General features: G+C 47.9%; 2 long non-coding RNA genes across 3 annotated transcripts in view; one reads left to right on the top strand and one right to left on the bottom strand.

Annotated features, from left to right (window-relative positions):
* The window catches only part of LOC140214037 (uncharacterized), a 219,858-nt gene that overhangs the window by 38,674 nt on the left and 158,120 nt on the right, over positions 1–23,064 (top strand). The gene's annotated exons all lie outside the window — the stretch shown is intronic.
* LOC126517741 (uncharacterized) lies at positions 272–22,908 on the bottom strand. Of its 2 annotated transcripts, XR_007596259.3 has the most exons (5): positions 22,705–22,908; positions 12,906–13,116; positions 7,456–7,669; positions 5,287–5,589; positions 272–448 (listed from the first exon to the last, which is right to left on the bottom strand). It is a non-coding gene; the product is annotated as an uncharacterized lncRNA (long non-coding RNA). The 2 variants fall into 2 exon arrangements; XR_011890934.1 differs by lacking the exons at positions 12,906–13,116; positions 22,705–22,908 and having other exon boundaries at positions 7,456–8,275.

The raw sequence follows: 23,064 nt of genomic DNA, 5'->3' as shown, positions 1-23,064 counted from the left end.
TGCGCACTTACCAGGGCACGCACACGCAGTCTGGGACGGACGATAAATTGGACGCTTATGGGAATCGGAATCTTATTCTCCGTCTTTCTTCTCCAACATAGCAGTATAGTTATAACCCAGAAAATGCATACGGCTAGAAAATTAGCCTCTTATAATCAATCAATCGTTTATATCAATGAATCAATTTTCATTTACCTTGCCCAGGAGCAATCCTAAGGTCTCAATTCCGGTACACGGGTAGAGCAATGAAAAAATGAGACAACTACAAGAGTGAGTGAATAAATAAACTTTATTGCGGAGACCGAGCTACTAATGACCGAAAGTGGGTGGCCACCCGATTCCAGGTAGCCGTGGCCCCGTGCTGACAGCCTGGCCCTGTGCGCTAGCCCTAGCTGTTCCTGAGGTCCTGGGCTTGCCTTCCGGGCTTCCCACTGGTCACCTGTTGGTGCTGGAATGGGCGAGACTAAGTAAACACTAAGAAACAACACAAGACAAACTAATTTACAAGGAAAAATTGTGGCGTTACAGCACAATAGAAGACACATTCGTTAAAGGAGGGCAACTATAAGAAATGACAGCCATTCGATAGAACGCAAGGTAAGTTCACAACAAAAGGACGGAGAAATACTTGTATAAGTTGGGAAAGTTAATAAGGCATAATAATGGGGGAAATCTCGATACAAATCAATGACATCGACTATAGAAAAATATTGAGGTCAACAAAACAAGTGTCATTGTGAGACAGACTTCGTACTCTATGCATTGTCGAGTGTGGGCCATGGCAGGCAGCAACGAGAAATTACGCGGAAATTGAAAAGCTGTGAAATTGTCTAGTTTGGGGCAAGTGCAGAAACCAAGTAAATGGAAACAGGTCAGCGTGATTACGTCTGAGACGAAGTGATGATTGTGACGACGAAAAACACTGCAGGAACAAATAAATGTTCATGTTAGTAAAGTGGTGATGGTATACACCTATATTTTAAATCCCTTCATTGATGCCACTGTTGCATCTAGATGTGCGATTCCAGACCGTGGACGGGTATTTGCTACTGGGTAAACTGCGCTGACTACCTTAGACCCGAAAGAGCAGCGACGGTTCATCCAGCGCGCACCCGGAGTGGCGCGATATAATGGGGCCCTGAATTGACCATGCTCTGTGACAAGGAGGTGGGGTGACTTCCTTGTAGGGTGGAGCCCTACGAGGAAGTCACCATGTCACCCTGCCTCATTTGTGGTTTTACCGTGAGCTCTCAAACCCAACCGGCCTACTGATCTTTGGTTATCTTTTAACCCCGACAAGATATCTGATTTCATGCATAGAATGGCATTCACGATCGTTAGCGCTGGCATCATTAATCCTTTCCAGATTACACGCACCCCCAAATATTTATTGTGGACCCAAAGTGCTGCATATTTTGTTACTGCTGCATTCCGCTTCTCCTTAATTTCTGAGTATCTTGGTGGGTGCTTGAGAAAGTGTTTTCTTTGTTTATATATACGCACAGGTATTTATATTGTTTGACTGCAGGTACGACTCGCTGTTGAATTGAAAGCACGTAATTACTTGTCTTTTCATTCAAGTTCATAACTCCCGATTTCTGTGTGCTACACTGAACACCTATATTTGTCGCTGCATTGCCACAAATATTCACAAGTGTCCGTGAATCTCGAATTATCCGCTAGTACCAGAATGTCAGTCGCACACATGAGTCCGGGGACCTCCTTTTACGCCATTTGTCTATAACGCACATAGGTTAATCAAACCCTAATTCCCTGTTTTCCAGTCGCTTCGCATGCCCGATGACAGTGCCACTGCGAAGGGATCGTGCATCCCAACAAGCTTGGAGAGGCCGGTTTTCACACCTCCCAGTTCTAGCTGCCCCTACGCAGTGATTTTGGCGTTGCGGTGTTAAGCCCGAGAGCGTGGGACTGAATGCCGGTCGGGGCGGCCGCGTTTCGATGGGGGCAAATGCAAGAACGCTCGCGTACTGTGCATTGTATGAAAGTTGAAAGAACCCCCAGGTGGTCAAAATCATTGGGAGCTCCCACTACGACGTGCATCATGATCATATTGCGGTTTTTGCTCGTGAAACCGAATAATTTATTGTAATTAACCTTAGACAATCAATCCGTTTGGCGCAAAGCACTCACCCTAAAATTTCCGCATTTTCCTTCCCAACCCAAATCTAATCGGGTCAGTACTACCCCATCTGTTAGGAATTACTGAAAAAAAAACAATTATCTAGTTCTTTCCCCCAGGCCGCTGTTCTATAGGCGAATAGCATTATTCGCCTATATGCCTGCCTGCCTGCCTAAAGCCCCTCCATCCACGCGCCACCGCCGCTTTCTTAAGTAGCGACAACCGCCTTTTCCCCTCACACCAAATCCGGTTCCGGCATTTCCGCTTCCGGCATTTCCGGTTCCGGCATGTCCGGTTTTAAGATTTCCGGTTCCGGCGTTCACGCTTCCTGGAGTTGCGCTGCGAGAATTTCCACTGTGATTGCAGACGATGGTGATACGCCCGTGCTTAGCAACCGGTGCTAATTTGAGTAGCTCGCTCTAGCCATTCCACCAAGCGTCATTCGTGTGCATCTACGTGCTTGTTTGCGTACGCTGCGCCCGTACGCTTTGCCTGTCGTCCCCTTTCTCTGACAAAGTGCGGAGAGCCATGGGCTGGGGCACAACACACGAACATAATTCGCCATACACATCTGCTCGCGTCACAACACTAACACAATTCGCCGTACACCTTTGCACGCGTTACAACACGCGCGCACGCACCAATTCACTGCACACCTCCACTCATATCGCACAAGAAAAGCACACTTGTTTTCACCATGTCACTGAATGCCCTCCACGCAAATTTGAACTTGTTATATTTCATAGCTTCACGTCATTGCAGTTCTTCACGCAGTGCACGCACTTGGGACGTTCGTTACCTTCGATCTGCCGTACGAGATAAGTTCAACCTCAGAATCAACAGCATAAACTCTATGCGTCTGCCGTACAAATTGGCGTCGCGAACTCCTTCACTAAAGTCCCTCCATACGTGCTGGCTGGAGGGGATGTATGCTTCAAAACAAGAAGAATTCAAAGGGGACAAGCTGCTGTATTCCGCTGAAGTAGTAGTTTGCGGTCGCTGTTTTCCAAATGCACGAAAAACGGGAGCGGTCTCCAAGCACCCAGGCACTACATTCCACTGTACGTTGTCTCTCGTGGCACAACTTGTCGCAGATTGACGCGAAGCAGCGAACACGACCGGATCGCCGATTACAGTAGGCGGTGGTTCTTGGATGGAATCGCATTAACAGTTTCAACCGCAGCTGGTGCAATTAAAGCCTCTCCGTAGACGCGAAAGTAAACAACGCTAAAAAAACATAGGGTCACTTCCACTCGGAACAGGAAACTGAAGCTACGTAAGTTCCGCTTGACGCCGGAAGCTGAGGGGGTGAGTGGGAGAGGAGCGTGGAGGAGGAGGGCAGGTTGGCGGTACTTAACCTGGTCGGCGGTGACGCGTGGATGTAGGGGCTTTATGCCTGCCTGCCTTGCGCTGCCATGCCATGCCCTGCCATGCCCTGCCCTGTCCTGCCCTGCCATGCCCTACCCTGCCTGTCTTCTTACGCCGACCCAGTGGCCGAACTAATCTACCTGCGTGGGCCACTATGTATGTGTTCCTTTCATTCCTAATAACGCTACGAAACCAGGCCCGATTTCACCAACGCTAGGAAATCTAATTGGAAGCGCAGACAATGTACCCGCGCACCTTGTGTGATGTACCGTAGCGCTGAGGTGTTTCTTGTAGAATGTTAGGAGTCCATTGAAAAAGCGGAAGTGCACGTTTGGGCACATGCGTTCTAAGTTGATGAACTTAAACAAATATGGAGTTTTACCTGACAAAGCCATGATCTGATTATGGCCATGCCGTAGCGGAAGACTCCGAAAATTGTGACCAACTGAGTTTCTTTAACGTGCACCTAAATACAGGAGTGCTTTCGCATTTTTCCCCGATCGAAAATACGGCCGCCGTGGCCGGGATACGATCCTCCGACCTAATGCTCAGCAGCGCAGCACCATAGCCAATAAGCAAGAACGGCGGCTTTCATGAACTTGAATTGTGGGAAGAAAAACCTGTCGAAAGCATACCCACCTGCTTTATTAGAAGCGCACTGCACCTTGAATATACCGGCGTTATTTCTTAACAGCACCAAATTTTAGGAAATAGACCAGTGTAAATCTTTCTCACATTGTTGCTATCATTTGAGTGTTGAGATGGTAACCTCCGTATACGGAGCAAGTTGAACAGTTGTATGGGCAATTAACGAGGTTTTAAATAGTTGATCTTTGGTGGCTAAAGAAAATGGGTAGTTTGGAACCCGTCTTCAAGATTGTTTAGCTGAGCGAATATATGTTTACTAAACATGCTCCTGTAAGAGCTAAGAACAAATATTTTGCAATTAAGTGCTCTCTGAAAGCGTAACACAAGCGGAAAAAGATCGTCGGTAACGACCTGACCACTCCCAGCCCTTTGCGATATTGTCATCAATGGCGAGCATGTTGCTTGCGGTCAGGCAACTCTCGATTTTTATTCGCATTGTTTTTCCGAAGGCAAGCCGTTTAAAGTTGAAATGTCAAGGCAGCAGTGAACGTAGGCTGCCGGAAGCTTGCTTGGTCACAGAAACGATACATGATTCAATAATGGTGCAGATTTAGCGTGTCATTGCCGTGGAGACATTGCGCTTCCACCGACGGAAGCAAGATAACCAAGGTGAAGCACTTAACAGCTTCTCACGGGGCCACGCCGATCAAGGATGGCAATACTAACGTTACAGGCGCTTCCTTTCTTTTGTCGGTTTTGCTTTCAGAAAGAGAATGCTAGAAATGCAGTGTCACACTGTGCAAAGCACCCCTCTACCATTACCGTTACAACGCCAGCTATAATACATCGATTTAAGGTTTAAATTTTGCGCTTCTTCAAGTCAATGCGCCCTCTGCCAAGAGGGTGCAACACGATCTGATACTTTCGTGTGATTTCACCGCCCATCCCTGACGAAAACACCGCTTGAACGCACCACCAATGTTCCGACTATAAGTGCCATAAGTGCATATGTTGTTAGAAGGGGCTACCGTCTCGTTGTAATCGGTTGAAACTTTCCGATCCTCGATTTATATTTTGAAACATCATTAAAAAAAAAATTTCCCAGTGAGTTGCACCTGTGCTTTGCCGTGAAGCTCGAAAGGAGAATATCCAGAATTCCTGGACATGTTTCTAAGCGAAAACTGGCGTACCTGCACACTGTCAAGTTCTGCTCGGCCGACCAGTTGGGCTCACTGGGGAAGTTGGCATAATGCGAATGAAGTTGCCGCCATGACGGCGGTCCTTCGACTTCTCGAATGTTCAATGGCCGTTGGACAACTGATGCAGTGTTGTCAATGCGGAGCGTCGCCGTTGACGAAATAGTTCGAACTTTAAACGTCGGCCGCTGCTTCTTTTCGGCCGCGTATCTTAGGGAAGTCGATGATCACGTGCTTGAAACAGACTCGGCCGTTCGCCGCCTGGCCAAGGAGCTGCGACGAAGACAGCAGCAGCGCCTGCATGTCGCGACAAACCGTTTCTTGTGACTCAGGGAAGAAGACGGCAAACGGTGTCTCCACCGCGCAATCGGTTTCCGTTCACTATCAAATGTTTCGCGCACGAAAAGAAAATGAATGTCTGATCTGTGTTTAACGTCAAATGAACACCGTGTGACAGGTGGCGATCTATAACCGAGGCCTATACTCAACTGGATCGATAATTATCGCACGGATGGATGCTTATAAATTTAAGGCCTGAGCGAACAGGTCCCGTGGAGATTATGCACCGAGGTGCGCGAAATAGAGTGCGATCGGGAGCAATCTGTTTAAACAATTCAATGCCGTTATGATTTGCACCAGAAGTATATCGAAGGCTATTTTCCGACTAGGTATGTGCAGATGCAAGGTTACCATTAAGTATAGCTGCATTATAGTTATCCACTGCGGTCTCTAAGACAGGTAACCAGCGTGAATATTTATTTATTTGCTTATTTATTTATAAATACAGCGATTTTATGCAACATCTAATTAGCAGCCCGCTGCGCATGTAACTACACAGAAAAGGAAAAAAAATAGGGGAACTACATGCATACTTAAAGAAATGAGAGCGGTAAGGTTCGTTATTTTCTTTACTTATCCGCGCCTGTTAGTTTAACGTCTTTTAATGATACATTAAAAATATTTTACTATACTGCGGTGTTTCCTCTTTATTTGTTTGATAGTGATCAGCGTAAGGAGAATTAAACTTTAAAAATAGACTGGAGCACGTTAGATGAACGAGATCAATGATTTATTGCTCGCAGTCATCTTGATTTGTTTAGACATTTGTTAAAGTGCAATTGACTAATTACTCAAGGATAATTATGCAAGATAGGAAAGATACATTTTAGTGACAACTCGTATGCAAAAAGTAGAGCACGCTTAGAAATATCTGTACGTTTAATAAACATGTTCCTTCGACTCTACGTTCTACGTGTTTTCTTCCCCCCCGAGTTCAGAAGAAAGTCAGCAAAATATGATAAAAATGCCGTCAACGCGCACATTCGTGTCTGCATAGCAGCGCTCTCAATAGCGTTTCAATAGAAAGAAGTCCGCATGGCCATGACGAAAGCCGACCAGTGTGTTTGCATACGCGTTCAGCGGCGGCTTTTGGCTTATTGTTGTTGTAGAATTGGATCTTCACAGCGACGGCAGGGTCGTAAGCTGGGCGACTGCGTTCTTTCTCCCTCAATTTGCGAGCCCGCTTTTCTTTTTCGAAACTCGATGGAAAGCGCTGCAATGACCTTTTTTTAAATATATCGGGTGTTTTCTTCACAGGAAGAAAGAAATATAAAACGCATAGGACATAATGTCATGGAAAGAACATTATTAGACCTTTCTTAGCACGATCTGCAACTTTTCGAATATAAGTGATCCCTTAAATCAAATATTCTGAAATTTGAATAATTAATCGTAAATAATTAGCTCACTAAATGCACTTAGAAAGAGTTGAACTACTCAAGGCGACTACAAACAATAAGCCGTTAGTCTCCATTATAGCCTCCCCCCCCCACTTGGAGCTCTTGAATAAAAAGGTCCCCCGAAAGGCGAAGCATCGATTTCGATAGCAAATTAGAAGACAGCAATGGAAGTACGGATAGTAGTTTTATCGCCGTTATAGCCTTGGAAACGTTCGCTTACTAACTAAATTAAGAAGCACGGTGTCAGCACGCATAGGCAAACATGAACAGGCCACACTCGATAACTCATACTCGCGAACAAGATGGCAGCCAAATACTACAGTCAATTCAAACCGTTACAATACACCGGAGGTCGTCAACACGTCTACAATGTATGCGTCTGTTAGAACATAATGTTACAATGAAACTGAGTTTTCATTCATGCCTGGATGTTTTGCACGAAGACATCACTTGGTTGGTTGGCGCGGCGGGCGATCAACAGGTTCTCGTAGCTACCGTCCGACGTGTCAATTTCCCGAGCGGTGACGTTGAGCAGTAGCAAAGGGGTGCGGTCGATATACAGGTAGCTTAGCCATGGTCGATATACAGGCAGCTTAGCCATGGTCGATATACAGGCAGCTTAGCCATGTTCCCGTTTCCTGTGGAAAGAGAGCGATAAAAAGCATGAAGAAAGAAAGAAAGAAAGAAAGAAAGAAAGAGAGAAGGAAAGAAAGAAAGAAAAAAAGAAGAAAAGTAAGAAAGAAAGAAAGTCAATGCTCTTCCATTCTATGAAGAAAGATAACCAGCCAAGATATGTATGTGGGCTCCTCAATGGCGAACTGCACCTCCGCCGCGGGTCGGCCCGGCATTTCACTATCTTCGGGATCGGCTCACGTATGGGGAGTGTTTAACGCCTGCTTCCCCTCCGCCGTGGGTCGGCGCGGCATCGCACTATCTTTGGGATTTTTTTCTACATGTGCGGACACGATATTGGGGAAAGAAGCCTTTAACAGTTTCTCTGTAGAAGAAAGAAAAGTGAGTGACTGAATGAATGGATGAACGAATGAAACTTTTTATAATAATAAAGCGGGAGGCACATGTCCTCCGTGGGGAGAGATAGAAGCGCTGCAACGCTGCAGATTGCGCAATCCCATGATGCCGTTTTTTTGGTCAAGGCTCCTATAAAAAGTTGACGAGGGATCAGTTGCGTTTATTCTCGCGGCCGGTCAGGATAGCGGTTGATCAGACTCCCTGAATCGCCATGAGCAGGCCAGTCTGGATTCGCGTTCGTCCAATAAAAGCTGCTTGTTAAAATGTTTAAGCAATGCTAAACGAGTAGTTTGTGCTTTGTGATGCTTGTACGTCCATTCTCTTCGTTTCAAAAGTAGAGCAGTGCCGGTTAAATTATTAGTGTCTGCGTGACAGTGAAGTCTCGCAGTGAGTTCACGTCACTGTGGTGACGCCCATGTCGTCACCTTCTTTAGCTACAGAGTATTGATAAAGAATGGCCCCCTTTTTTATCGTGTACAAAGTTCTTTAAGCGAAAAGTTCCCAAATACTATACCAGGCTCGGAACGTAAAGCTGCGATTCCGCCTGCTACCCGCCTCCTACAGTAACCACTCGTGAATTATTGTTGGTACATAGCTATATGTGTCAGATTACGTTTGCCGATGACAAGGCATAAAGTATTCACGCGTTCACATGTGGACGCGTACTTCTTTCTCAGCTCGTCATCGTCAGATGCATTGCTTGTTTTCTTAACTGAGACACGCTGCAGGCATTACAGAGGGGGCTCGTATACACGTGGGACTATCTGTGTTAATCGTTGTTATACTTGAGCGGTTAAGAGAGCATACATGTTGCGCGCGCGGTAGGTCGAGGGGGAGGGGGGGGGGTGCAGGAGCGTATTGTCTAACACGTAGATGCCCGACCACCAGGACACATGCGAGCACCGCAAGAAGTGAAAAAAAGAAAGATGAATATACATTGGTGCTTACCACTTCAAGAAAATCAGCGTCTAGCTCGTCTTCAATGATACTTTTATGCTGTGGAAGAGCACGTTTGGGTTCACTATGGTACTGATCATTCAAGCAGGATAAACAGCGACGTATCATTCAAGCGTAAGGGAGCTCATAGTTGCAAGTATCCAAAATTGTATTTCCGCGCATGTGGTGCACAAAACTCGCAACGTGACGGTGTTCTTGCTTTCGTATTCTAAAGCCAAGCTTTATTAGCCTCTTCCTGCGACTTTTTCACGGCTGCCCCTGATGTCTTGCACACCGCGTGGGGGCTTGTGCAGAGTGTGTATAGAGATGGCGTGAACGTGGCAGAGAGGATAGGCGACGTGAGAAGCTCCTTTGGACCTTTGCAGCGCGTTGAATGCGACAAGGCCCTCTGGAGCTCGCTGCGCGTCGCCGCAATACTCTCTTGACAGCTGTAATTATTCGTGAACTCCCGCCAAAGCATTGCATGAACTGGATCGCTTACCTTTCTACAAACGTGCAACCGTCAAGAGGGGATGTGTACAGAATGGTAGAGAGTAGGGGGAGAGTAGGTGGAGAATAGGTAGAACGGGACGCAGCCAAGAAACTCTTGGCACTCTTCGCTCGCAAATCGCATGTATGTGGGGAGGGCGGGAGAGGGAAAAGGCGACGTGAGAACGCGAGCAAACGCTACTAACTAAGGTGCGTCGCTGGGCGCGCCTCCAAGGCACCCTATCTGCTACTAGACACGACAGCGGTTGCGGACAAACTGAATAAGTTCAAGTTGAAGGTGCGGCACGGCACATTTCTGCTATTTCTGAAAAATAAACACCACCCAACTTTGTTAAGCGGACAACTGACGTACGGCGCGCAGACTTAAGGCAGCATTAAAGCACCGTAGCGTCTAGACAACATCGTATAGCACCAGGCGTCTCACCATCGTAGATTCCAGGCGTCTCACTTCAATTGAACCCTTCTGTGCCCGCGTTGGTAGCTTTGCGGCTACGGCATTGCTGGAAGTGGCGGATTCGATCCCGACCCCGGCAGCCACATTTCCACGGGGATGAAATTCAAAAACGCTCGTCTACTTAGGTTCAGGCGCTCGTTAAGGAACTCCAGGGGGTCAAAATTAATCAGTGGACTGGGACTATGGCCTGCCTCGTAATCCGACTGTGGTTCTGGCACGTACAGTCTCATAATTGAAGCAAAGTTTAACAGCACTGCCCCTATGCGATGTGCCGTGTGAGGCAATGACAATACTAACATACTCGGAGATTTTGAACAATGGTGCACATCAACGCCTCAAGCAAACACCTCACTGTGTTCTGTGTACTACGACGACAAAGAGCAGGGGCACACGCAAGGTAACATTTACCATCAACGCGCCACTCTCGCATTGTGCTAAAAGCAGAATAAATGAAACATTCGCCGTGAACATTACCGCTAATTAACGTCAATCAAAGCAAACAGTACAGAATTCTTGGCTTACGTCGATTTGCACACTGCGTCGGATCCGCATAATTTTTTCTCCAGCGCTTGCACAGACGCGTACTTGGTTAAGAATAATGTTCTGAATTTGAAAAAATTTAGGCCGCAGTCCGCTTTCGTTGGAGGTTTCGCCATCTCCTTTGCTTCTTTTTTCTGAATGTTTTATATATATATATATATATATATATATATATATAAGCCCTCACTCGCGTTGATCGCCAGTAACTATAGTAATGAGCTTTCGCTCTCTCTAAACACATGAGCGCATAGCACGTCCATTTTCTGAGATCGTTCGGCGATTATGGAGCCCGCACGCCTAGCGAGACGCGCCCAAATAGCAACAGCAGGATGGTTGCTAATGGACCGTCTTGGCTTGGATACGTTTGGCAGGAGGCACCAGACGGTGCCCTGTTAGCACTGTTTTATAACGTTTTCTTAACGTTTGTGATTACGTAAGCTAAAAGACTTGAAAGGACACGCACCGTAACGTCCCGCAAGGTGCTTACGTTTAACGTACGTAAGGCGACAAACGCTATTCTTACACCGCATATGCAGTACAGCGGAATTGGCATGGAAGCTTTGATGCATAGCGCCAACTATACAGCCATTGAACAGCTAAGACTCGGCAGACTCAACTGTTTAAATGGCTAATGATGCCTTGTCTTCACAAGGACAGACTTGGAGAAAGAAAGTCAGCTATTGTTCGGTATAAACCTTCAAGTTGGTTTCGCCTGCACCATTATTCCAGTAACGCACTTGCCAAAACAAAAAAGAAAAAATGTCGAGTGCTTTTGAAGACTAAGCACAGCGTCGATTTTTTGTGCAAGCCTATTCGTTGCGCATAACGGAAGCAGCGCACAAAATGCCCACAGTGAGAGAGAGAGAAAAAAACAGCGCTTCAGGATTGCCGTATGACGACATAAGAGCAGAGCAGTGTGGATCACTCTTGTCACCGTTATAGCGCTGGTTACTACGCCAGTTTTTAATGCCCCGTTGAACGTATTATTGCTTTTTCAGGCGCAATACGTACGTCATGTGCGTATGCAGGCGCAAATAGTGTCCCTTTGTAGCATATTACATAATTCTAGGAACAGGCTGTCTGAAGCGACGACAGTCCACGCAAGCGACACGGAGAGCCGCCTGTGTATTACCATAAAGGTGAGGATTTATGACCGCCATATCGAAAACCAGTACTCACCTACGGGGCAGAAACCTGCAGGCTTACGAAAAGGGTTCTACTCAAATTGAGGACGACGCAACGAGCTATGGAAAGAAGAATGGTGGGTGTAACGTTAAGGGATAAGAAAAGAGCAGATTGGGTGAGTGAACAAACGCGAGTTAATGACATCTTAGTTGAAATCAAGAAAAATAAATGGGCACGGGCAGGACATGTAATGAGGAGGGAAGATAACCGATGGTCATTAAGAGTTACGGACTGGATTCCAAGGGAAGGGAAGCGTAGCAGGGGGCGACAGAAAGTTAAGTGGGCGGATGAGATTAAGAAGTTTGCAGGGACGACATGGCCACAATTAGTACATGACCGGGGTTGTTGGAGAAGTATGGGAGAGGCCTTTTCCCTGCAGTGGGCGTAACCAGGCTGATGATGATGATGATGATGATGATATCGAAAACCACCCTTTAGGAGAGTGAGTCCCAAAACCATGTGGTGCATTGCATTAGGGCAGTTTATCTTGCATACCATGCTTCTAGCGCGTGGTAACGAACCACAGGCCATAATACGCAAGCCGGAGTTCTCTACGACGGAGTCCGCTGTGACAGAAAGTAGAGGATCGGGAGATGTTAAGCCCGACACCTATTTGAGCTTTGTTGTTCCTCGTAAAGTGCCTGAGCAAACGCGCTCTTAATTCTGTAAACTTGTTCGTATACGCATAACTTACGCATCGGTTCTTCACAAGCCAGTTTCGTGCTACATGTGCTTGCCCCTTGTGCAAGTCCACAGCCCAAGAGGCCTACCACGATCTGATTATGAGGCACGAAGTAGTGGAGGACCCCGGAAATTTGGACAACCTGGGATTTTTTAACATCCACCCATGTCTGCGTAGACGAGTGTTTTCGCATTTCGCCCCCATCTAATAAACGCAAGCCCTCGGAATGACAGATCGCTTTGTGCGCTGATATCCAAGGCCCGTGCAAGTATCTAGAATCAGTTAATAAGCTGATACGCTTCGATAACTCGGGTGGAAGCGCTATTCGGGCTTTCGTTATGCTGGGCTTACGAGGAAACTATTTTACGGCTGCGTCATTGAAAAGCCCGGGCGGTAGTAGTTTTGAGAACAGCGGCTGTGTGTGCGTTGCGTCTCATATGAAAGCTATAGTTATGTCTGACTGCGTAGTATTTTAGCTGAAACTGCAAATTTGAAAATTTGAGGCACCTGTTCTAGAAACAAAAAGAAATTGGCATACCTGCGTGTTGATAGGTTCAGGAAGTCCACATCTTACGACCGATGCAGGGTTGTCGATGCGGAACGTCGCAATTGGCGAAATAGTTCGGCTGCAGGGGTCGGGCTGTGATCCTCTCTGGCCACGTCTTGGGGAAGTCGATGGCTACCGACTTGAAGTAGACTCGACCGTTTGCCGCTGGGTGAAGGATTTGCGACGAAGACTGTAGCAGCGCCTGCGCGACGTGAAAAAGCCATTCCGTTTGAATATAAATTAAAAAGAAAAGTAAACGTTCAACCATCGCATGATCTGATTCACTTACCGTCAAATGTTTTCCACACGAAAAAATAAGAATGTGCAATTTAGCCATGGATGAAACTGTACATGTGGCGTTCCGAATGAAATGGCACTTACAGATTGACGGCATATCGACACGTGCACTTGTTCCTCTTTTTCCGGTGACCGCTTTTCAGCCGCTACGAAACGTTGAACGTCATCGCTCGGCGGAGGACGCGCCTCCATATATCGGAAGTTGCTCGAATGGTATCGGTGGTTCTATTCGTTTTCTGTTGTCATGGCACGTTGTGTGACCAGATTGTACGCGCGACCCGAATTCTGCAGTGCGTTATACAAGGTACGCAGGCACAAGCGATTATGCTGGCACGCTTAGCACGCTGATCAGATTTCGACGATCGCCGACTGTGCTTACCGCTATCGTTGTACTTTGAGTGTCACTTACTGTTGTGGGGTCAGGTTCGCCCAATAAAGAGTTTCGTGATTCACAGTTTTCGCTCCTTATTTCATCGTCACTAGAACGTGGCATCTGGTAGAGGCGCTTTGCGTTCATGTACTGGACGCCCCCGCAAAGCCGTTGGACGGGCCCGAACCCAGAAGAGAACACCAGCGTCGCCCCACACCATCGAACCAGCCGCAGGCTACAATATCTGTCCCCGGAGCATGCACTTGTTCCTCAGATGAGCGATAAGTGGCACGACAGAAGCCACAATGGCAGCTTCAGTGGCACTTACACCGAACGTGTTGCAGCAACCCAGTGAACCACCGACCTCCCGTGGATCTTCATTCGATACCCGGAAAGCTGGCTGGAAAGTTATGAAAAGGTCAGCGCGTTCAACAACTCCAACTATGACGACAAGCTGCCTCATGCATAGTTCTCCGAAATTAAGCAGCGTACTCCCTTCCCTCCTCTCCTCCCGCCCACGCCGCCATTCCCGAATCATGTTTCTAAAGCGACGCCAAACCAGTCTTGAGACTTGACAGCCATTCGGCGGTCAACACTGGACTGCTGTTGCAATATTATGGCCCAGGCTTCGAAACGATCGCTCATCTGGTCTAGGAAAAGGCCACTGAACTGACGGCGTCAAACAGCTCGAAATTCTCCCAGCTAAGAGATGGCGGAATATTTTAGCCTTTCTCGTTAATTCGATGCTTGTTTCGAAATCTCAACGTGCTGCCGCTGGAACGGCCGTACTGGTATCTTTTCAACGAACTACGTTTCACAGGCATCCCCCCAAAATTCTAAATTTCTATCAAACCGTGCAATAACCGTTCAATCCATAAGAAATATTAATGTCGCCCGTTATCTCGTGTGGGTTTTATTCTTACTTGTAGAGCACCTTTCGTGCGAATTAGGCAACGGATGAAAACAGTCGCAAGAAATTGAAAAATTGAGCTATCTGTGGCGAGAGAGAGCCGAGGAAACAGCGAAATAGGAAAGAAAAGCTAAAAATAACCAATTTAGGCGTTGTTTGTGAAAATATTTATCCACGAAAATCTTTTTATTTAAGAAGGAAGTGGAGAAAATGGCGCCGGATGTGAAGAATGGTTCTCTGTGTTTTGAATGAAACTTCTCAAGTTATCATTCGAGCCGCCTGATGTAGCCACTTTGCTGTGCTTATGAGGATGTATTTCTAACCTGCGTATTTCTAACCTGCGACATGCGTTTCTTTCCTGCGCAAGCCAATTTGATGTGGTGCCTGGTTTGTCATGTAAAGGATAGGTGTATATCACAGGCGTACCTGTGAATTACACCTTATTTCATTTCTCTTTAGTGGGTGTACGCACCTTTATGGTGAACGGTGGGAATTATTAACGTTTCTGATACTAAAAGTAGACTCCCCTCATTTGCATAGAAAAGTTACCTTAGGGATGCGCCCCCCTCCCCCTTGAAAAAAAATCCTGGGTACGTGCCTCCTTGAAGCGAAGAATACGCAATGAGAAGACCTGACGACGTGACGTACAAGACACTCTCTGCGATGTAAGGCTAAGAACTACCGACCTTGATGTTCTGGTTGATGGCCACAACGTCACTACTTTAGTCAGTACAGGAGCCAACTGCTGTGTCTGCGCTGGCCCCTTCCTTGGCCAAGTTGAGGAAAGTTATGAGTGCCTAAGAAGGCCCTCAAATCCTGGCAGTTGGAGGACACCTAATAATGCTCATCGAAATGTGCAAGAGAAGAGTTACAGTTCATGAGAGGACTCACCCTGCGACCGTCGTTGCCCTGTAACAATGCTCGCGGGACGTAATCCTCGGCATGTTCTTCCTGAGTCAACGCGGCGCAGTCATCGACTTAAAATGAATACCTCTGTCGAGAAACCAAGCTATACCACCGGAGGCGACTCTCAGTAATCGCGCCATTAGTGTACCGGAAGACCCGAGACAGTATCGCGCGTCGCACCTGCATCATGATTTTCGTCGCCGCAGAAGCAACCGGAGGCATCAAAGCCATCGTCGAGAATGACCAACCGCTGCTGGTCGATTGTTAAATCGGCGTTTCATACCGGTATCGCACAGTTAGTCCAAGGAAAAGCACAAGTATTGGTGACGAACTTCAGCCACGTACATAAACACCTGAGCAATGCATGAAGATCGCATACCTGGAAGAAGTTGCAACAGTCAGCGATGCGCTTGTTCCCTTTTGGATTCTGGGGAAGATATAAAGACGGCGCGTGGTCCTGAATCACTCTTTGATATTGATCCATCTCTACCATGTCATCAGAAAAAACAGCTCAATGGTATCCTGCTGCTGTACACGGACTGCTTTTCGTCGTCATGAAGGATCCGAGAAACAGCAGTTGCTAAACATCGCATAATAACCGAGAAATGCGCTCCACCCCTCCGCCAGTGCCCTTATCCAGTTTCGAGGCACAAACATGAAGATATATAAAACAACAAATCGACGAAATGCTGCACGACGACATCATCCAGCTGTTGAAAAGCCCGTGGGCGTCTCTAGTCTTGGCGAAGAAGAACGATAAAACTTTGAATTTCTTCGTTGATTAGCGTAGCCTGAACAAAATCACGAAGGACGTATACGCCCTCCATGTGAGAGATGGTTCGAAAAATGACTAACGGATGCGAAACTTTCGCTACCAGGAAGAACGAGGTAATTTGCATTTTGAGTAACTTTTAATAAAAGAACGAGCGAGGTGAAGCGAAGACAAACACTACGAAAACATGTAAGTACTACACACTTGACTAATAGAGCTACAGAGCATCAACTACTAAAGTGTCAAAGAAATATATAGTCCCACGCCGCGATAAATAATGTTTGTAAATGTTCTCCCTGTGGATGTCGATTATTGTCGGCGGGCCTAGGAACGAACAGCAGGGTAGGCCTGGCACAGTCTTGTCCCACACAACCAATGGAAGGCCCAGGGCTGGGATTCGTACCGATCCAAGTGCCGGGTACCGTGGCCGGCTAAAGAAACGGCAGGTAAATGGAGTAACCAGGTAGCAGCTGCGCTTCGGGACGGGAACCTGACGAGCGCTTGCTGCCTGGCACTGCTCGCTTCTGATGATGATGAAGCCTCAATTGTGTGCTGTTCGAGCTTTTCTCGGCACTTCTTTTTCCTTTTTCTCATTCTTCGCGTGTTAAATCGCTATTGGTGCAATTGGTTCGTTCATCATTTGCGGTCTTCGTTTTCTTTATCTTCCATTCGCCACACGCAAGCATCATTGCCCTTTCGTTGTCTTCGTCTAGCTTGCGCCGTTTCGTACGAGCACCGCACCGCACAGCGGACACCGCTTACGACATTTGAATACCTCGCACGAGATGACAAAGGCCTCCCCCCCCCCCCCTTCCCAATCGTGAAAGTGGAAAAAAAACTGTCCTAAATGGGCATGAGACCGGAAACACAAATATTTCCGCATAATGCAATCGATGAAATAACTCACTCAAATGTACAATGGGACAGTAATTGTTGCACAATGACAATAAGTCAGTTCGCAGCAGTCAACAAGCAAGAACAGTCCTATTTTATCTGTCATATGCTTAGTGACTATGGTTACAGCCTACTCATCTTTATGAACCTGTGATTTTGCCTGGTCCAAAAAATAGCTTCCTGAGTTAGTGTTTGTAGAAGAGTTTAAATTAAGGCGCACAACATGGACTAGTTCAGGCCATGATCGGCGGCGCTGCGATTCCAGAATACCGTCTGGCATGACTTCATGTCCAGTGCGCGAATTGCTCACATGATCTTATGGGCTCCCAAATATTCTCGCAAAAGCTTCTAGCTAACTCCTCGTCGGCGCATTGGAGTCCAAACCGAAACACGGTCGCAGGACTGGTACTAGACGTAACGTCGTCAAAGGTTGTAGTGTCGGCTTTCGGTCCTCCACTAGTTCTTGAGCAGCAGGTGGATGGGCTGTCTGGCTTCTTCGACGCGGTGAAGACAGGCGACGACTTCGAGATACACTTCGTCGGTGACGTGCGGCAGCATGGCGTCGAGAGTCGTGGTCGAGTTCCTGCCGCAAACCAGCTTGTACGGCGCGATCTGCGCTGTTTCTTGCATCGCCATGTTGTGAGCGAAGGTTACGAACGGGAGGACGGCATTCCACGTATTGTGTTCGATGTCGACCTAACATCGCTAACATGTCGGTGAGCGTCTTGTTCGCACGTTCTCTAGGCCGTTCGTCTGCGCCTTGTTGGCAGTGGTCTTCCTGTGGCTTGCCTAGCTGTATTGAAGAATGGTTTGGGTGAGCTCCGCTGTAAAGGTTGTTCCTCTATCGGTGATGAGATCTTCTGGGGGGCCATGCCGCAGCAGTTTCTCGACGAAAAAATTCGCTATTTCCGCTGCACTACGTTTGGGCAGAAGTATCGTTTTGGCGTAGCGCGTAAGGTAGTCGGCGGCCACGAAGATCCAATGTTTGCAGATATTTATGTCGCAAAGAGTCCCAACAAATTCACCGCAATCTGCTAAATCTGTTGGCAAGGACGCTCGATCAGCTGCAGTAAACGTGATGGCCTTGCCGGTGGTGTCTTGCGCCGCTGGCATTCAATGCCTGTCTTGACGTAGCGGGCGACGTCAGGGGTCACGAGTGGCCAATAGCACTTCTCTTTTATTTGTGCGAGCGCGTACGGGGAAACCCGAGGTGCCCGGCTGCCTGATCGTCGTGCAAGGCTTCTGGCCGGAGTGCTACTGGCACAACGAGAAGGTAGTTTGCGCGGACTGGGGAGAGCTCCTTTTTACGTGGACGTCGTTGCGCAAGCAAAACGAAGACAATCTATGGCGAAATACCCTAAGGGCAACGTCGGTATTGCCTTCTAAGTGCTCCACAAGGCTTCATAACTCCGCATCTGCTCGTTGCTGTTGGGTGGTGTCGTCTGCAGTTATTTTTCCTAGAAAGGCGTCCTTGTCGAGTTCACCTTGCGGTGGCGGGTCAATAGGGGCCGGGGCGTACGACACGCAGTCGGCCTCATAATTGTTTCTCCCGGACTTAGGCACCACGGTGATGTCGAATTGCTAGAGTCTGAGACTCCATCGCGCTAGTTGACCTGATGGATCCTTGAAGCTTGTCAGTCAACGCAAGCGAGCTGGTCGCTAACCACATTTAAGTGCCTGCCGTATATGGAAGATAGAAGTTTCCCCGTAACCCAAATGATCGCAAGACACTCTTTCTCGTTCGTAGAATAATTTGATGCGCTTTTGACAGTGACTGGCTAGCGTAAGCTATTATGGTTTCAACTCCGTCCTTTCTATGAACTAGCACGGCAGCCATGCCTAGGCTATTTGCGTCGGTGTTGATTTCCGCCTCAGCCAGCGTCTTTGTCGAAGTGTGAAAGCACCGATGGTGAGTGCAGCTGTCGCTTCAGCTCCTAAAATGCTTCGTCTTACAAAAATAAAAGCAGCAACCGCATCTCCATCGGTTGCTGCTTTTAGTTTACCGAATAGGGGCTGATGGGTATGGCACCGGGCTTGGCCAGTGTGTGTATGGTCGGTGCTACGGCGACATGTAGCGGCCTGGTGACCGCGAACGGGATGGTCGTCGAGAGCTCCACTGAGTGGCGGCGAGGTAGTGGGCGATATCGTGTATCGTGAGGGAGTTCGCCTTCCTGAGGGCGTGGAGCATTCACGACGAACCATCGAAGTCCCATTTCACGGTATGCACGAGCGGTAAACGTGGCCCGCCTCTCCGCAGTGACAGCAGAGCGGACGGTGGTCGGGGACGCGCCAAGCGTCGGTCTTGCTTGGGACGCTGCGCTGGGCCACTGTCGGGCTTTCTGGCAGCGGCGGCGGTGGAAGGCGCTATTGTGGTGCTGCAGGGCCCTGGCGTGATCGTGAAGGGGCACTATGACGGCGGGCGACGGTGACTTATGTCATCGCGTCTGGCTGGAGTTGCGGCGATTGCCGCTGCAACTGAAGGGCTCTCAGTGATCGCTGTATTTCCTCCTGGACCCCCTCAGTGACCGAGGCCACCTGTTATTGCGACAAAGGCAAGATCTTGCGCAGTTCTTCACGCACAGTGGTCCTGATGGTGTCCTGGAGGTAATCGGAGCCCAGTGCTTGGATGGCGCCCTGGAGCGTCGTTAGGACTTGGCGGTTATGTTATCCAGTGCGTATTTACGAAGTTTTCTCAGTCGTCGTTGCATCTGTCAAGAACTCAGCTACGGCCTCCGGCGGGTTGCGGATAAGTTCGGCGACAAGTTCTTGCTTGACGCCCCGCATCAAGAAGCGGACTTTCTTTCTCCTGCGGCATTTCTGGTTTGGCCTGCGGGAAAAGACGCGTCATTTCTTCCGAGAAGATAGCGATGGTCTCGTTGAACAGCTGCACTCGGTTTTCTAGTGGAGTTTAGGCTCGCTCTTTGCCCACGACTCTTGCGAATGTCTAAAGGAAGCCGATGCAGATCTCGCGCCACTTTGTTAAGGTTGTTTGTCAATTCTGGAACCACATTCTGGCGGCGTCTGACAATGCGAAAAAGACATGGCGCAATTAGTCGTCACTGTTTTAATTGGTAAATTTCGTACCTCTCCAGCCAGCTTTCGGGGCCCTCATATGTTTATCCGTAGAACGTCGGTGTTTACGTTAGCTGCTGCAGCACGATTGGTGCTGGCGACACTGGGGCTGCCCTTGTAGCTGCTGTCATGGCGGTGCACTTCCTCGTCTTTTCAAGTAGAAGTCCGTAGTACGGTAGCAGTTCTTGCTGCCTACGGCCATCTCGCTGGTCCTTGTTCACGTTGGCGTTGCCCTCGGGTGTCGGGCTTGTATCGCGGCTTCGCGGTGGCGTTCGTTACCTAAACGCACGGGCACCTCCTCCAGATGGTAGGACACAGCAGCAAAGCTCTCAATAGTTTCACTAAGTTTTTATTAGGCAAACCTGTGGCCACAAAAGCAAGTTACACTCAAAGCACAACGATAGCTACAAACACAGCCGGTTATCGTCGAAAATTTGATCTTCCGTTGAAGCGCAATGTGCCGTGTGAGGCAATGAAAATACTAACCTACTCGGAGGTGTTGAACAGTGGCGCATAACAATGCCTCAAGCAAACACGTCTCACTGCGTGCTCTATGTACTACGACGACAAACAGCAGTGGCCCACGTAAAGTTAACAGTCACCATCAACTCACCGCTCTGCTATTGTACTAAACGCTGAATAAATGAAATATATGCCGTGAATATCACCGCTAGTTATCGTCGGTCAAAGCAAACAGCCAGAACGCTTGGTTGACCTCAATTTCCACAGTGCGTCGGGTGCACATCATTTTTTGTCTCAGTAATTTTCGCACCAGCGCTTGCACAGACGCGTATCAGGTTAAGAATGATGTTTTGAACTCGAAAAAAATTTGGCTGCATGCCGCTTTCATTGGAAGTTTCGCCATGTCCTTTGCGTCCTTGTTTTGAATGCCTTAGGCTATAGATATATATGTAGGACCATAGTGCAACTGGCTTAGCCCAGTTGCTAGAAAGTATTTTTTCTGCCTACGAGGTACGGTAGCGTCCGTTATTATTTACACCACGTATGCAGCACAGGGGAACTGGCATGGAAGCTTTGATGCATAGCGCCAACTATACAGCCATTCAACAGCGAGGACTCGGGAGACTCAACTGTGTAAATGGCAAATGACGCCTTGTCTTCACAAAGACAGACTTTACTTGGAGAAAGAACGTCAGCTATTGTTCCTTATAAACCTTCAAGATGCTTTCGCCTGCACCTTTACTTCACTAACGCACCTGCCGCAAAAAGCATGTACAGTAGCTTTAAAGTCTAAGCATAGTGTCCACTTTTCGGACAAGCCTATTCGTTGCGTACAACGGAAGCAGCGCAAAAAATGCACACCGTGAGAGAGAGAGAGAGAGAGAAAGAAACAGTGCCTCAGGATTGTCGTATCTGGACACACGAGCAGAGCAGTGTGGACCACTGTCGTCGCCGTTATAGCGCCGTTTACTACGCTCGTACCTTATGCCTGGTTGAACGTTTTCATGCCTTTCCAGGCGCAATATGTGCACCATGTGCGTATGAAGGCGTACGTTGTCTCCCTCTGTAGGATATACCAGAAGTCTAGCAGCAAGCTCCCTGAAGCGACGACAGTCCACCCCAGCGACATGAAGAGCCGCCTATGTATTACCACAAAAGTGAGAATTTATGACTGCCATATCGAAAACCAGCCTCAAGGAGAGTGAGTCCCAAAACCATGTGGTACATTGCATTAGGGCAGAGAAGCTTGCACAGCATGGTTTTAGCGCGCGGTAACGAACCACAGGCGACAATACACAAGCCTCTACGACGGAGTCCACTGTGACAGAAAGTAAAGCTTTGGGAGATGTTAAGCCCGAAACCTATTTGAGTTTTGTGTTTCCTCGGTAAGTGCCTGCGCAGACGCGCTCTTATTTCTGTAAACTTGTTCGTATACACATAACTATTTGAGTTTTGTGTTTCCTCGGTAAGTGCCTGCGCAGACGCGCTCTTATTTCTGTAAACTTGTTCGTATACACATAACTTACGCATCGGTTCTTCACAAGCCAGTTTCATGCTACATGTGCTTGCCCCTAGTACAAGTCCACAGCCCAAGAGGCCTACTGGTGTATTTCACGTATGGTGTCCTACGTGCCAAAACCACGATTTAATTATGTGGCACGAAGTAGGGGGAGGGGGGGGACTCCGGAAATTTGGACCACCTGGGCTTTTTTAAAGTGCACCTAAGTCTGCGTAGACGAGTGTTTTCGCATTTCGTCCCCATCTAATAAACGCAAGCATGAGAGATGAGAGATCGCATGAGAGATCGCTTTGTGCGCTGATATCCAAGGCCCGTGCAAGTATCGAGAATCACTTTCCGATCTGATACGCTTCGATAACTCGCTTCCAAGCGCTGTTCGGGCTTTCGTTATGCTGGGCTTACTAGGAAATTATTTCACGGCTGCGTCACTGAAAAACCCGGGCGGTGGTAGTTTTGGGAACTCCGGCTGCGTGTGCGTTGCGCCTGATATGAATGCTGTAGTTATTTCTGACTGCGTAGTATTTTAGCTGAAACTGCATATTTCTAATTTGAGACACCTGTTCTAGAAACAAAAAGAAAGTGGCATACCTGCGTTTTGACAAGTTCAGCAAGTCCACGTCTTACGACCGATGCAGGGTTGTCGACGCGGAACGTCGCAATTGGCGAAATAGTTCGGCAGTTGGGGTCGGGCTGTGATCCTCTCTGGCCACGTCTTGGGGAAATCGATGGCTACCGGCTTGAAGTAGAGTCTGCCGTCTGCCGCTGGGTGAAGGATTTGCGACGAAGACTGTAGCAGCGCCTGCGCGACGTGAAAAAGCCATTCCGTTTGAATATAAATAAAAAGAAAAGTAAACGTTCAGACATCGCATGATCTGATTCACTTACCGTCAAATGTTTTCCACACGAAAAAGTGAGAATGTGCAATTTAGCCATGGATGAAAGTGTACA

Source organism: Dermacentor andersoni, chromosome 11 (genome assembly GCF_023375885.2).
Source record: "Dermacentor andersoni chromosome 11, qqDerAnde1_hic_scaffold, whole genome shotgun sequence".
In the NCBI taxonomy this organism is placed as follows: domain Eukaryota; kingdom Metazoa; phylum Arthropoda; class Arachnida; order Ixodida; family Ixodidae; genus Dermacentor; species Dermacentor andersoni.
Note: the sequence above shows the minus strand (reverse complement) of the source record. Positions and strands in the feature narration are given on the sequence as shown.